Genomic DNA, 15,333 nt, shown 5'->3' on the forward strand with positions numbered 1-15,333 from the left:
GTTTCTGCCTGTTTCCTTTCTCAAGGAGTCTTATTTCGTGGCATCCTGCCCTTTTGTGCTGAGGTTTGTTTTCCTGCTGCCTGGCTGAGGTCAGCATCTGTTCCCCCAGTCCCTGCCCAAGGGGGCTCTCTGATACCTGATAACACAGTTGCAGGCCACAGACCCTCTCTGATAACAGCAGGGTGTTAGACCCCAAGCAGCCGCTCCTAAATCAAACACATGGAAACAAATTGCCGCCTGCTTCATCTCTGGGTCCATGGATGCAGGTATTCCCCATGAAGAAAGAACCACAGGACCACCACAGGATCCCCTTTCCCACCAGGAGCCTCATGGTTGGTGTTGCTGGCAAGGGTTTTTCCTCTGAATTCAGATGCTGCTTTTTCCTTGGCCGGAGTCTGGCAAAGAGCTCCTTCCAACCCCACATCTGTGACAGGTAAAAATCCTCTGAGCTGTTTTCCTGTGGGATCTTTGGAGTCTTGGGGGTACCTTCTTTGTTTTTTTGGGCTTTTTTACCTTGGAGCTCTCAGTGTTGTCATATTTCAAAAGAGGCTGAAATGCCAGAGCAAAAGCCCAGAAAGCCCCTGCATCCCCCTGCCACAGTGCTGTGTGGAGCACGTTGCTGTGCCATGCAACAAGCCTTTTCTTTGGAATTCATAGATAATTGCTGGTCCTGTCAAGGGCCATTCATTTTAGTAGTGTAAAAATCACTATGGTTTTATTTCAAGCTTGAGAAACCACTTTGTCAGACTGGGCAAGTTGTACAAAACCAGTATGTGGGCTGTGGGCACAGCTGGAGTTAAACAGAAAGAGCCCAGTTCCACAAATACCAAAGGTTCTCTGACTTGGTTTGAAACAGGGAAACAAAGTAAACAAGGGAAGGAAGGGCTGAGGAAGTGGGGAGAAAGGAAGGGGAGAAAACTTCTTCCTTTCTGATGAAATTGTTTTCACCTCTTTATTCCAAAGAGAGGTTTTCTGACATATGGGGTTTTAAATGTTTGTTTGCTCTGCCTGCTTGGTTGTTTACTGCTCTGAGAGTCTGTGCTGCCTTTGCTGGCATGCTCAGTCTTTCAGGGAATACGACAGAGTGCAAGGCTGTTTACTTATTTCTACTAGCACTTACTCAGCAGTGAAGTTTTTCTGGTTCAGGTTTTGCCAGGGACTAGAAACTGTTGCAGGAACGTGGTGGTTGTGGGGACCTTAAGGGAGAACTACTGCCTCTTCTAGGCAGTATAACTTCCATTATATGCTTTGCTACCACTGGTGTATTTGGCTCATGGTAGAGGGGAAAAGTCTTTTATTCCTGAGTTTTTTCCACATGGAGAAACAAAGGACTGCAGAGAAGAGGAGGGAGAGGAAGGTGAGGGAGATGTTTTTTCAAAAGGCCATGCAGAGCATCTGTGGGAGAGCCAAAGTTAGACAGGAATTTTCTGGATCCCTTACCACTGCTCTGTGAACATCCACCATATTTTAATGGCCCTCTACCTGCCTCTCTTTTCAGACCTGGCCCAAGTGAAGGCAGGCTCTGTGCTGTCCCAGGGCTGGTTCCAGGGGTGCAGCACAGCTGTGTGCCACTGAACCTGTGGAGTTAATGGAAAGCCATCAGCTTTGGGCTAGCTCAGCTGGAAACTTGCACTTGTAAGCAAGCTGACCACTGTTCTCATAGAATTCTATAACTTTTACTAAGTTTCATATTCCTTTTGCCACATCTCCTTTTGTTTTTTGGGTTTCATATTCCTTTTGTCACATCATAGGGATGCAATAATTTCTCTAGGGCTGTGAGGTGAATGCAGCTTTTCCTTCATCCTCTAAACTGCAGTGTTCGGAAGGAGCATCTTTGCTGCTGAAGCCTATTGTAGTACACCTGCAGACTAAACAACAATCTCTGCACAGCTTCAGGCTGGTCCATTGACCCAACACAAAGAAGTCTGCTTTTCCTTCAGAATGACCGGCTGTTTTCTCTGGTTTTCCACACAGGAAGAAGGAGTGTTACCTCATTTTATTAAAACCAGAAAGAAGGCTGTTGGCCACTTTGCTCAACATTCTCATCAGTACTGCCCACGAGGCTCTCTGGATTGGGTCAGCAATATTCCTCTGACACAAGATTTTTCCAGGTAATAATCTGAGAGCTACTGATGCTGTCTCAACAATGCTATCCTGCAATTAGTCTGAAAAAAATGTTCTTTTCATGTATTTCTGTTTTGTCATTTAAGGATCCTAAATCCCACATCTTCCACAACTGTCTTTCAAGGAGGCAAAGACTACTTGCTGTGTACTGGAATGTGTCCTTTATATTTGATATTAACTAATGGGGACGAAATTGCTCTTGGCTCTTGATATTACTGAGTGTTCCCTTTGGGGTCTGGATTCCTTCCCAGCAAGTGGTAGCAGCCACCAGCAAAGGTGAGTTTGACATTGCTGCAAACTGTCCCTAAAGCAACCCATGCAACCGTGCCAGCACTAACTCCCTTTGTTCAGATTATTTATTGAAGGTGAACTCCTTGAGCATACAAAGCACAGAATGTTTTTGTGAGTACAAAAAAAGACCCCAGAGGTGTGATGGAGGAAACATTCTCAGGCTTAAAACCATGTCATAGGCTGCAGGCTGCTACCTCCAACTGCTTTTGGCTCCTTGGTTCCAGGCAAGGGGCAGCTTCCCGAGTTCTGAAGGAGCCTGTCATTTCCAGTAACTGTGGGAAGAATTACTGTTGTTTATGGTTTAGAAGGCTGGAAGAGAGAACTGGGATACTTGGCCCTCTGTGCCTTGCTATTCCTAAGAGTAAAGTGTGGGTGACAATATTTTACCTTCTGCAGAGGGACATTTGCAAGCTAATGGACAGAAAGTGCTCAGAAACTCCCCACCTGGGCAGTTGGGACACGTTAGTGATCTGCCCAACAGCTTTTAGAAGTGTCTTACCTAGACAACAATGAGCAACAAAGGGCATAAATAGTTTGTCTGTAAAGTGCTGGCTGCTCCCTGCATGCTGTGTGTCTGTGGGCAGTGCTGCTCTTGTGTTGGGAGCCTTCTCCTCCCTCTGTTCCAGGCTGCACAGAAGCTGCCTGCAAATCTGCTGGCAGAACTGCTTTTTTAGCCAAATGAGAGGGTTCCTGTGTTTCAGCATCACCATTAACTCAGAGGAAGTTTGGCTAATGAGCCATGGTGCCTGCAGGCTCCTGAAGGCCAACATGCTGCTGCAAGCCCCAGAATGGGACCATGCCTGCTACCTCCAGCCTCTTGCCTGAATGCTGGCATTTTTTATGGCATTGCCATGATGCTCTCTGCTGGCTCTAGGCGCTCAGAACTCACTCTCTGTCATATCAGTTTCTCTGGATATTTATGCTGTAAGACTGGGAGCAGAATGCAACCCTGAAGACTTTCAGCAGTGTTAACTTGCCCTCATTGCTAGTGTAAGAGAAACCTGCCACAGTCTCTTCTTTGATATCTTCCCTGGGTTTGTGCTGCTGAGAGGCTTCTCTGATCTCTTCCACTAAATGACACAACCTAGAGTGAACTTAGCAGAAAAGGGTCTCTGAGTTTCAAAACCAGAGTAGTCTTTGGGAAAGGAATAACTTAGATCTTTGATGGTCCAAAAGGCCTGACAATCGGGACATGCAGGAAAAACCCAGTTGCTCAAATAGTGGAAACATGAAGAGAAAAGTGTTAGTGTCAATCTTAGGTTAATTGGAAAATATTCAAAGGACTTTGTTTTGCTTAATTTTGAGGTTAGAACTTCCCTGGGGTTCTATGAAAAGAATGCAATTCTGGCAGCTCCTTTGAAATATGTAGGAGTGAGCTGCAAAGCAAAGAAGTTGTTAGAGGGGATGTCACCTCCTCCTGGCTGGCTGGACAGCGGGAAAATGAAGATGAGAATGTTATGCAATTGCTCTTGCTTCAAGAGCAGTCTGTGGTGTGACATAAGTGGATAGGTATGAAGACATCATTTTGAAAGCAGATCATCCTGATACCCAACATCAAAGATGAAGTTTCCTAGCTCCAAGCTCTCTCTGAATGCACACATGGCCATGGGAAGCACCAGACACATCAGGTGTGTTGAGACTCCACTGGTCTGTCACAAACATCACTGGCAGCATTGGTGGTAAGATGTGCATTGCTCTGCAGTAAAATAACAGGTTTTTGGATTAACTCTATGCCTTTGTTAAGGCCACCCCTTTATCTTTTGTTTTCCTTTTTTGCTTAAACATAAGGTGCTTCAGGGCACTTCAGGGAGTGTCTTAGCTTACATTTTTGGGGTATTCTGTGGAATGGGAACCTGCTCATGGTACTGGGGACTCTTGGCACTGCTGGTTGTAACCTGTGGGCATGGGAGGGTGGGGGGACTCACCTGGCAAGTCTGGAGCCTGCCGAGCCAGTTCAGCTCAGGGAGTCACACAGGGGAGCCTCTGGGGCTCCATGCAGTGAGGGAGGGCAATAGAGCAACCACCTTATCTGTCCTTCTCCCTGTGCCTTGTGCCAGCGTAATTCCAGCTGGGCACTCTGCTATACCATCTGCAGAAGGGCAGCACAAGTAGATGGAGACTTGCTGTTATACTGGCTAAGAAGTTAGAGAGCAGCTCTTTAGCCAGGGAAAAGTTGGAGGAGCCTATTCAGACAGGAGGCAGATTCACTTTGCTAACCTTCTTTTGAAGAAGAGGAAATTCTCCAGGACTGTGAGGCTCTTCCCCACTGAATTGCCTCAGAAGCTTTTCAAGCCTTGGGGAGCCTGAAGGTTGGTAACCATGTTCAGGGTGCACTGTTAAAACACATACCCAGATTGAAGACATTGGTGGTGTAGTGATGGAAGGAGAGCCCCAAAATAGGAAACAGTGCCTGGGAAGTGAGCACACACCACCAGCCTGATCAGGACCTCCAGCAGATCTCTTGGATGAGAGACTCCTACGGGATTCTTACAAAGAGCAGAAGTGTTCCTCAACCCTTTTGGCCTTTGTGCCAGTTCTGCTGATTGAAAAATCACTTCTATTGATTGAAGAACTCTTCCTTCTAGCAGTTTAATCACAGAATAAGGAAAGTGGGTGTCAGGCCTCTCTTGGGTTTTTGTTTCTTCCCAGTTTTGAAGCCTGGAATGGGCTGTTCTAGTTTGATCAATTCTGTAAGTCACACCACCAAAACCTACATGGTTCCTCTCCTGCTAGAAGTGGGGACTTCTGTTCTACCCCTGGAAATGTACCCAGTCCTGGGCTGCAAGCATTCAGGGAAACAATCTGTCACTTGTGTTGAGCCTTCCCACCCAACCCCAAGGTAATGATGCAGGTTTGTTTTCCTCCTGAATTTGTCTGGCTGGTTCAGGCTCCAAGCTCTCACTTTTTGCTCAGCATGGCGTTAAATGCGCTGTAGGAAAAACACTTACCCTTACTGGGGGAACCAGACCATACTTTTAGGCTATCATGAAGCTGTTCATCAATCTTCTCTTTTTGCTCCTGGAGTGCTTAGAAGGCTCTGGGAGCAGTCATTATTAGTGTGGTGTAATGGTCACAGTGCACTCCAAGAGTCAACAATATGTTGTAAAAAGGCCAAAAGCCAACACCCATGTGGACTGGCCCCTTCTGACCAATAAAAAAGTAACCTCTGGAGAATTTTAACCTCATACTGACTGCTGTTACCATTGCTTTCCCCTGTGTCATCGTCAATCAGCTTTCAACTTAGGTTAAAATGCAATTGAAGACAGCATAAAATATAGAAGAGAAAATTCTGGAGGAAAACCCCAACCTTACACTTTATCTATAATTATAGACTGGGCATTGTATTAGACTGATTACAATTCTATGTTAATAGAGAGTAGTATCCCTTCTTTAGAAAGGTAACTGATTCAATGGAATCTAATGGAATAAATTGTTATCTTATAGCAAATAAAAGCATAGTTGGATTTTTTTTAAATGTATTTCAACTTTGAAGTGTGCAGGGTTTGAACTTCTAGCTTTGTTGTTACCTGTTTCTTTTGTTAATACTGAAGTAGATGAGCTGCTTGGGAAGTCTGGATGATCCAAGACAACACAGTGGTAAGGTGTTCCTACCCTGTGATCCAGAGGGAATCAAAATCAATGTAAGCTGCAGTTTTAGCCAGAGCTTGGAGTGATGCCCTTTAACAAGATGTGTTGAAAACCTCCATTACATAAATGTCCATAACCAGTTTTTCAAAAGATGCAAAAGCGAGACATGAGTCAAAGCTAAGCACGATTTCTGTGCCTTGGAAATGAATGGTCTGCAGGGAGCCCTGCTGGGAACTGTTTACCATATGGAAGTTCCTATGGCCTTATCTTTGTGCTCCTACATCTGTGGTCAGGAACCAGTCCAGCTGTACCAGTGCAGCTGTGCTGAGTTGCTCATTGCCTGAAACCTGGGTGAGTTCAGCTTGTGTTCATCCCCGCGTGCTGAACGGGGCAGTGTGTGCTCCTCCCAGCCTCCATGCCTTGCTTGGTCCCTTGCTAAATGCAAGCTGAGGCCCCCTGTGCCTTGGTTTATCTGGGTATGTACAAAAGCATAAATCACTATGAGACCTGAAAGGGTAGTGGGAAGATGAATGCTTAAACAAGTGTTCTGGTTTTCCTGGTTGTTTTCTCTTGTTTAAATGAAATCTGGATTTGTCTAGATTTGGGTCTGAAGTTTAATATTAGAGTTGCCAGAAGTAGCATACGGGTTTGGATGATGTTCTGGACAAACTTCCAGAGGTCCAGGCATACTTAGAAGACTTATAAATTTGTATTTCTGTTGCCTGAGTCTTTACAAACTCTTGAATAACCTTCACCAGTGTATTCAACCTTTCTGAACTTGGAGAACAGCACTAGTCTCCTACGAGCTGAGTGGTGCAGGTTGAGATTCAGCTAATATTTGTTGAAGAGTAGGAGATCTTTAGAGGCATGAGAGGCTTAGCTAATATTTGCAGAACACTTTGGGGTCTTGGGATAGATACTGTTACCAAAGGGTGAAGTGGTATTCACATGTTCTGTCATGTCTGTGTTGTTTACAAATAGAATAGAATGATGTTTTGAAGGTCAGGGACCTTGAGAACAATAGTGGGTTTGAAGCACTCATTTATTTTTACCAAGTTCAGATGCCTGGCATACACTAGCATTTCATTTATATAAAGGATCTGATCAAACATTTTGGTTGTTTAGAGGAGTTGTTTTTCTTGTTTTCAGGCTGTTGAAATGTCAGATGGCGAAAACAAGGAAGAGCTCCAGATGGAGCAGCTGGAAGAGAAACACGATAGAGATGGCAATGGGAAAGCTTCAGAGTCACACTTGACTGGGAGTCCCGTGTTTGGGATTGGGAGTCCCCACCTGTGGCTTCCAAACCCACTCTGTGCAAGCCCTTGTGCAAAGCAGCATCCCATGAGGAAGTTCTTCATTATTATGGTAAGCAAAGCCAGTAACAGTCTGGTTTTTGGCGATTTTTTTCACTGTTCATTAGTCCCTCCATGCTGGGAATTGTTTGGGAGCTGCAATCTCATCTGGAATACTCAGCTTTTATACAGCCAAGAAAATCATAAGCTTTAATGACCCCAAATTCGAATTGGAGTTTCATGACTTACATTAATAGGGTGAATAAATGCCCAGTAGTTTGATCTCATTCACTGGCATTCATGCTCTCATTTGCACCAGCAGATCAATCTCTCCCTTCCTAACTTCTAGTGAGCACACAGACTAAATCTGTGTTTGAGTAATGTTGGAAGATGGGTGATATAATAAATGCTGTAAAACCCTGGTTATAGATGGAGAAGTAAAAGCTGGTAAAAAAATCTGTCTAATCAGACAGCTCATTTAGCATAAAAAATTTGTCTAACTTCCTCTAGTCCACGGCCAGCTTTCTTGAAGACAAAGGGAGGCGTAATTTGTACTGGCAAAGCTAACCCTGATTTAAAATCAGAGTAAACATTTGGCACAAATTGCAGCTTTTGTTTGTTTACACTTGAAGCTGTGCTAGTCACTGAGGGCTGGAGTTACAGCAAATTCCTAACGTATGCTGCCATCTAATTTGTAATATTGGTGGTGGCTTATTCCCTAATGTTTTGGAAGCAGAGTACAGTACAGGAGACTGAAATTACCTTGCAGTTACCAACTGAAACAGCTTCTTTGATGGTGGTGATTGTAATATGGGAAGGTACAAGGATGGCATTAGGATGTGCTTGGTCAATCACTATGTTTATTGTGTCAAACAATTATTTTAAGGACTCAATTCTAAGTGCTTTAAACTCATTCTACCTTCACTGAGACAGAAGCTGCTGAGCACCTTGTGTGGCTGTGTCCTTAGTTTCTGCGCCAGGTTAAGGGATGGGCAGAGAGGCTTTCAGGAAAAGTGTTACATTGAAAGCCACTAATTTGTGACACAGTGTGAATGTGATCTTTAGTTCTGTCTTGGAGACTGCTCTTTCAAAACACCACCTCAGAAGAGCCATATTTATCAGCAGAGATATTCATATGTTATTATTGAGTAAGAAATTATATAGACTTATTAGAAGGTTGATTGGTATATAATAATGTGCCCTATATTTGGAACTGTTTTTTTAATAAATTGTTCTAATCTTGGTAGATTTAATTAGTCATTTAGTAAATACATTTCACCTAATTAGTTAATTAACAATACACCCTTCTTATAAACAATTTTTTAAAAAACCCAAAAAAAAACACAGTAAGAAAACACTACCTACAGGTTGTTTATTATAATGAACTATTATTGTTTATCTTTAACTCCCTAAAGCCTCTCAAGCCAATTCTAGGAAAACTTTTCTAGTTTTCTCACTTTCTAACCAAACTATCACATCCACAATTCATAAGCTGCCATCAGTGGCTATCCATGACCTATTGTACCCATAAGACAGAGTGGGGGTGGAAAAAATTATCCCTGAATTTGACATTTCAGAACATGGGATGTATAGAGGAATGGAGGGATCAGTGCTGCCTAATTAATGTCTCTTTGTTGCTGTGCCATAGCCTGTACTGTGCTGTAAGCACACACTCTAACAGGCAAGTTCTCTATGCCTAGGTTTGGATCTTACCAATTCAGGCTTGCCACATACTCCCAAACACTAGTCTGGAGCTTTCAGCCACATAATACTGTCTATGTGAGTCAAACAACAGGAATGTATGAAATCAGACATATACGCACACTCATAACTGAGCTTTCATTGTAGAGGTTGGTATTCAGTTGGTTAAAACCCCAAGTGTAATGATTATGTGGGAAAGTCATTATTTACTGGCTTTGAATCCAACGGTGGGAGGCAGATCAGAGGTGCTTTGGTGAAAAGGTATAGACAGTAACTTGCAGAACTGAGTCCTACTTGCTGAGTAGAAAAAATATCTGACGTTGTTAATTATAGTCCTTTCTGTCTTGTTCCTTTGCTTTGCATTTCTCTGTGGAAGGCAACTTTATCTCCTCTGAGGAAGACATCAATACAGTCAAATTAGAGCTGTGCAGGAGGAATGTTAGGGAGGGTGGAATAATCTAAAATGCCCCTCATTCTTGTGTTTTGCTACTGACACAAAGAGACACTAATATTGAAGCATGTTGGATTTCTAGGTAGAGGAACACGTGAGCTCTGAGGCCTTCACACACCTTTTATATCTCAGGAGAGACAAACAGTAGCTCCAAGCTTTTTTCCCTCTCCAGCTCTGCCTTCTGTGTCAGTTGTCAATAGTAATGCTTCATGCAGAATCAGCCAGATATTTTTTTTCTTTGTTTTTTTTTTTCCTCATTTAACATTGCTCTAAATTAAATGTAGTTACAGGAAACCTACTGAAATGACACACATGCACTAAGGAATCCAAGTGGGGTAGAAACATCCAACAGATGCCTGTAATAACCTGTGAGGCTTTCTGCGTTTCCACCACAGGTTCTCTCGTAATAACTCAAGATCTTTGAGATGGCTTTGGTAATTTTTAATGCTTTATTTTTGGTGACTGAAATATTGCTTGCTCAGATGTAATTGATCTTTCCCTGTCATAAATTCTATGACTGAATGTCAGTGAGGATGTCATGGCTGCCTTGTTGCCATCTACATGAAACATGTGGAGACACAGATAATTTTTTAAAAAAATTGGTTTTATTTATTTTAGTGAGATAGAAGATAGGATAGCTGAGTAATTTTTTTGGCTGCTATGGAGCACAGGATGTGAAGGAAACTACTGTTAATGACTTTCTATGAAGGCACCACCTACACATTTATCATTGAACTGATGACCTGGAAATCAAGCTGAAGCAGTTATATTTTAGCCATGTTCTTTTATTGCCAGGTTTACTTTACTATTCTTTTGCAGCATTCCCTGACTTTAGCCAAGAGAGTTTGACCAAGCCATGGAAGGTCTGTGCTGTCGAGAGTACAGAGAAAACTACTCCAGCTCCTGGGATTTGACTGAAAGGTCATGAAGGTTCTTGTGGCGTTGGGCTGTGGTGATAGTGTGGGTGATGTGTTGCTGGCAAGAAACCTTGTCCAGGCTGGGAGAGGTGCAGCAGAGTGGTGCACATGAGCTTTGTGCACGCAGGACAGGGGCCCAAACCCCTGGACTGTGCTGGCCTCAGTGCCAGCGTTGCTTCATGTGTAGCTGGTATTTGGCCTAGCTCATCTAGAGGCACGTGTATATTTAGAATGCAGACCTATTTCTAATTATAACCTTTCTGAAGTGATTGCTAGATAAGTCAATTATCTCACTCCTCTTAGAATGGTAACTATTAATTACTTGAGTTATAGGCACAGAGCAAAGATGATCAAAGCAGATGATGCAATGGGATACTGAGATCCACAGGGCGGCTTAACACTGATGATGTCTGTTCACTATTTCTGAAATTCTTTGAAGATGGGTGATATGTAATGTTTCTAATTGATTATATTAGCAAGAGTGTTATCTGGAGGGTACTTGATGGGGATTCAGGATATCTCACCCTGTTTCTTTATAATTTATTGGCCAACTGAGCAAGTTAATTCTTCTTCCTGTGCCTTAGTTATCCCACTATTAAAAAGCAGTTAATCACCTATAAAACTGAGATAATTATACTGTCCTTTCTGAAAGGTGTTCAGACATTTATTGATTACAAATTCTGGATGCATTTTTGAAGCTATTACCATTTTCTTCATTTGGGTAATAACATTCAAGATCAGTGAATCTGATTTGTTCAGAGCAGGCAAGGGGAGATGGGAACTTGAATCATTATTGGTTTCACTTTAAAGTTCTCTGCTCTTTCTTTAAAGGAAACAATAAAAGTTGATGCCAGAGCTCTTCTTTTTGCTGCAACTTGGTGCTTCTCTACAGTGCCTATTTCTAGTTAAGAGAATCCTAGCATTTGGCAAATGACAACTCTTCAGTCTAATAGGTGGCACAGCGCTCTTGTCTGGGAGTGTAAATGTTCTGAACTTAAGAATCTTTGCAGGTGGCACCCTCAATTTAGCAGAGACAAGAATAACATCTATTGCCATTCCTGAAAATTCTTACATCCCACAATGCCATTTGAAAATGTAGAAGTAGATAGTGGAGGATCACATTTGGGTGCTTTGGAAACCCATTGTGTACAAAATAGCTGAATATCAGCCTGAGGTGTCATCTGCCAAATGTCACCTACTGAGGAAAGCCTTTTTAAATTGTTCTTTCTTACATACTGCTTCCCTTCTTGATACTTTTTCAAAAACCTGTCATGTTCCTATTTGTCATCCTAAAGAGGAGATGAAAAGAAGTCCCCTGCCTAATCTTGAGTTAGTGAAGGTTAATTGTGGCTGGAAGAAAGGTGACCATTTATACCAGTAAGAGAATGGAGAGTTGCTGGTGGAGCCAACACCACTGATAGAGAACTGCTATTGAAATACTCACAGGTTTTTCAAGGTCCCTGGAGACTGTTGAAAGGAGGAGATACCTTAAGTCAGAATTACTGCAAGGTATCCATTTCCATCACAAAGTTTGGGCAGTAAGTGCCTCCCACTGTTCTCTAAGATTGGATCTGGCCTCAGGACCAACCCATTTTGCAGCTGATTTGCTGCTCAGGCCAAGTCCATAACCAAAACTCATTTTCTGCTTTTGTAGGAAGGGACACTTCACATAAAAAGCATCACCTGATCTTGTTGGAGCAGGTAAAGGCAGACAAAGTACAAGAGACTGAGTAAATGGCTTTCCCACTTGGAGAGGCTGGTCTTGCTAAAACAGTATTAAAATCTTTCAGCCCAGCCTTACTACATGATCAGAGAGCTTTCTTTCCAGCTGTCATTGAAACACCTTGTTGCTAAATCCCAGGTTGAAGGTGCTAAGTCTGCCTTTTATGTGGTGCTTGCTGCAAGAGGCCAAAACTGATGCTGCATTTCCAAGTGCTGGGTGATGTTCACACAAGCCCTGAGCCTTAGTCAGTCCCTTCTCCAAAGAATCTGTGACTGGAACAATCAGACAAAGTGGGGATTAAGAAGATCTTTCACAAAGGCAGTTTTTAGCTGGTATGGGAACAGAGCTGCTCTCAAAAATATTACTATTATCCAGTTGATGTGGGCAGCACAGGGAATATATCCAAATTTCTTCAACAACCAATTTGGCCATTTGGCAACAGAAAGATATACTGTCAATAGGCTTCTTCTACTTCTTTTGGGAACACAGTATCCTCTGTTCAGTCATCTCTTCAAATATCAGCTCCCCAGGATCTATAAAGTTGTACCAGATACACTCTGAGATGCAGGGAGTTTCTGGCAGAAAATAGGAATCCACACGTATGGAGTCCTCCAAGACAAGGACTAGTTTTCTGCTCTTGTGCTTGGAATTTGTTCCCCAACATGGAGTTTTGCCTCCTGCTTTCATTTCTTGCCCTTCTTTGCTGCCAGCTCCCCTCCATTCTTCCTGGACTGGAGGTAATAGCTCCTTTTAGCAGCAATACTCATGTCAGCACTTGTCTGTCCTTGCAATTGTGTATTTATAGGTATTTGGGCTATTTGAAAATGAAAGCACCTAGCACAGGAGGATGGCACAGGGCAGATGCAATGGGACCTGCTCTTCCTTATGTGAAGTTGCTAAGGATGTCAGGCTCACTTCTCTGACCATTTCCCCATTGGGACAGGCTGCTGCCACCTTCCAGGCTGGTCCTGCACTTTGGCACTTCTTCACAACATCCAACAGAGTGGGTTTCAAGCCAGTTCAGCCGAAGGTGTGATTTGTGTAAGGTTTGGGAAAGGTACTCTTATAGAAGGGTAAATGTTGCTCATTAGATGTGGATGCCTTAATTTCTGCCCATAGACAGAAATTTTTGTGCCTATGAAATACAGGTAGTGCCCATGCAACTTCCACTGAGACATTTTGGGACCCAGAAGTTTTTGACATTTTCTGTGTTGGCAAATAGTGGGGAATCAGGATACATTAAAATACATGCTTGTAGCCCACAAGTTCACTGACAAATTAATTTAGAGACCTCAAAATGTTCCCTCCTTCCCCAAAAATTGAAACTTGAAATATTAATTTCTTCTTTAGAGTATGAACCCTGTGATCAGCCAGCTCAGTGTCCAAGAGTATCTTCACTAAAAGACAATACCCAAATAATAATTTAGCAATAAAATCAAACTAGTCTGACATTGCAATTTCTAAATATCTTTGGAAAATAACTTTCAGAACTACAGTTGTGTAACTATGATTCTCTGGGAATGTTCATCTGGAAAGGACCAAAGTGCTCCCCAGGTCTTGCATAGAGCCTAGCATTCAGATTGTGTATTCACAGTTTGGACAAGTGCTACTATTTGGGAGCAAAATTTCACTAAAGCCCTTGAAATAATTAAAAAACTGAATATACTTTACATTTGAAAATGTTAAGGCTATTAGTTAAGACTTCTAAGTAACATTGACACTATCACAACTGTTAATATCGAGTCCATTTAGTTGCCTTGGAACTCTTTACAATACAAGCCAGCTTAGTTAATGAGTGCAGTTCTGTGTTATTAGTTACCCAAAATCAGCTGGAAAAGCTGCTGGCTTTTATTTCTGAAATGGAACAGAATATGCTCAATCTCCAGTGATGGAAATGAAGAATCATTCTGTCAATTCCCTTTCTGCCAGCTGATGCTAGGGTCAGAGAAGTAGGTCACACCTTTCTGGTTTTGAGATGGAGAAATACTTATTTTAGACCAATTTGCTCTGAGCACGGAGCTCATCTGCTGGGTTGAACCAGGGCATTGTTGCTTTCTCTAGTGCATTGTTCTGTTCTCCCACTAATTATCTCCAAATGTTTCTTATGCCTGGAACACAGTAGTAGTGATGAATAATGGGCTCTCTTCTCTTAACCCTTCGACCTGTAATTTGGCTTTCCACTCCCACCTAGATGCTTTCACTTTCCTGCCTCCACCAGCGCTGTGTTAGTCTGACACCTGCCTGTATCAGATTTGCTGCCCCATAACCTCCTCTCTTCTGTTCTGCAAATTGAGTAGGAGAGTGCAGGAGTGTGGTCTTGGTTCCAGCATTTACTGTCAGGATCATGGTGTTTGCTTTATGTGTGTCAGTGTGGATAAAGGGACATCTCAAATGCCTGTGGCCCCCTGTGTTCCCCCTGTGGGAAGGGGAACAGCCACAGTCACTCCAGACCTTCTGCTTCGGAGATGACCTCCCAGAAAAGCTGTTCAAACTGTTGATTTGTAGGACTTGTTGCAAGATCATTCTAAGAGATGGGGTTTGATTGCTGATCACTTTGGGTAAACAGTGGTGCCCCTCAGATGGGGTTTCCTTATGAAGGATAGGCTGCAGATATTTGACAGATCATATGTGAGAACTGAAGCCTGAAGAAAGCGTGGGGTGACATCTGTGGGTTCCTGCAGGTGACTGAGGTTAGTGGGAAGAAGGAAAGGGGAGACTTGCTGCAGATGAGTCACGGAGGCAGTGCTTGGAGGAAATTGGACTAGGGCATATCCCATCCTAAAAAATAGTACAATGTCCAAACACATTCTCATTACAATTCTTTACACCTCAAATCCTTTGGCTTCAATTTGGTGGTTGTTTTCTTTCCAATTTAGAAAACTGAGCCATCAACCCAGCATGTGGAGCTATTGAAGGCAGGTGTAGTCCCCTTGGGAGGGGACATTTGGGGGCCTGGCAGGTGTAGTCCCCTGGGCCAGCACTCCCATTTCAGGGCAGAGGGCAATTGTGCCCTGGCTTGTGCAGTGTGCCATGTCTGTGCTGTCTCCCAGAGTGCTCCCTCAGATCACTGGCACCACCTTTCAGCCTTGACAAAACACTCAGAAGCATCTGCAAGCCTTTCCTCCACAGAAGAGCATGAACACTGAGTGCTGTGAGCTTCTGCTCTCTGCCTGCCTCCTGCACCTTCCCATGCTGTTTCCACAGAGAAATGCCTCAGAGTAATTGCAAAGGCCAATGCACTGTCAT

General features: G+C 43.1%; 1 long non-coding RNA gene across 1 annotated transcript in view; it reads left to right on the forward strand.

The window, feature by feature from the left end:
• LOC135278817 (uncharacterized) overlaps positions 1-15,333 on the forward strand; it is a 104,999-nt gene that overhangs the window by 43,263 nt on the left and 46,403 nt on the right. The window contains exons 6-10 of the long non-coding RNA XR_010346216.1: positions 267-433; positions 1,975-2,111; positions 2,211-2,400; positions 7,153-7,368; positions 10,267-10,368. This is a non-coding gene — a long non-coding RNA (uncharacterized LOC135278817). The remainder of the gene's footprint in view (positions 1-266; positions 434-1,974; positions 2,112-2,210; positions 2,401-7,152; positions 7,369-10,266; positions 10,369-15,333) is intronic.

The sequence above is a fragment of the Passer domesticus genome, chromosome 11 (genome assembly GCF_036417665.1).
Source record: "Passer domesticus isolate bPasDom1 chromosome 11, bPasDom1.hap1, whole genome shotgun sequence".
Lineage (NCBI taxonomy): Eukaryota > Metazoa > Chordata > Aves > Passeriformes > Passeridae > Passer > Passer domesticus.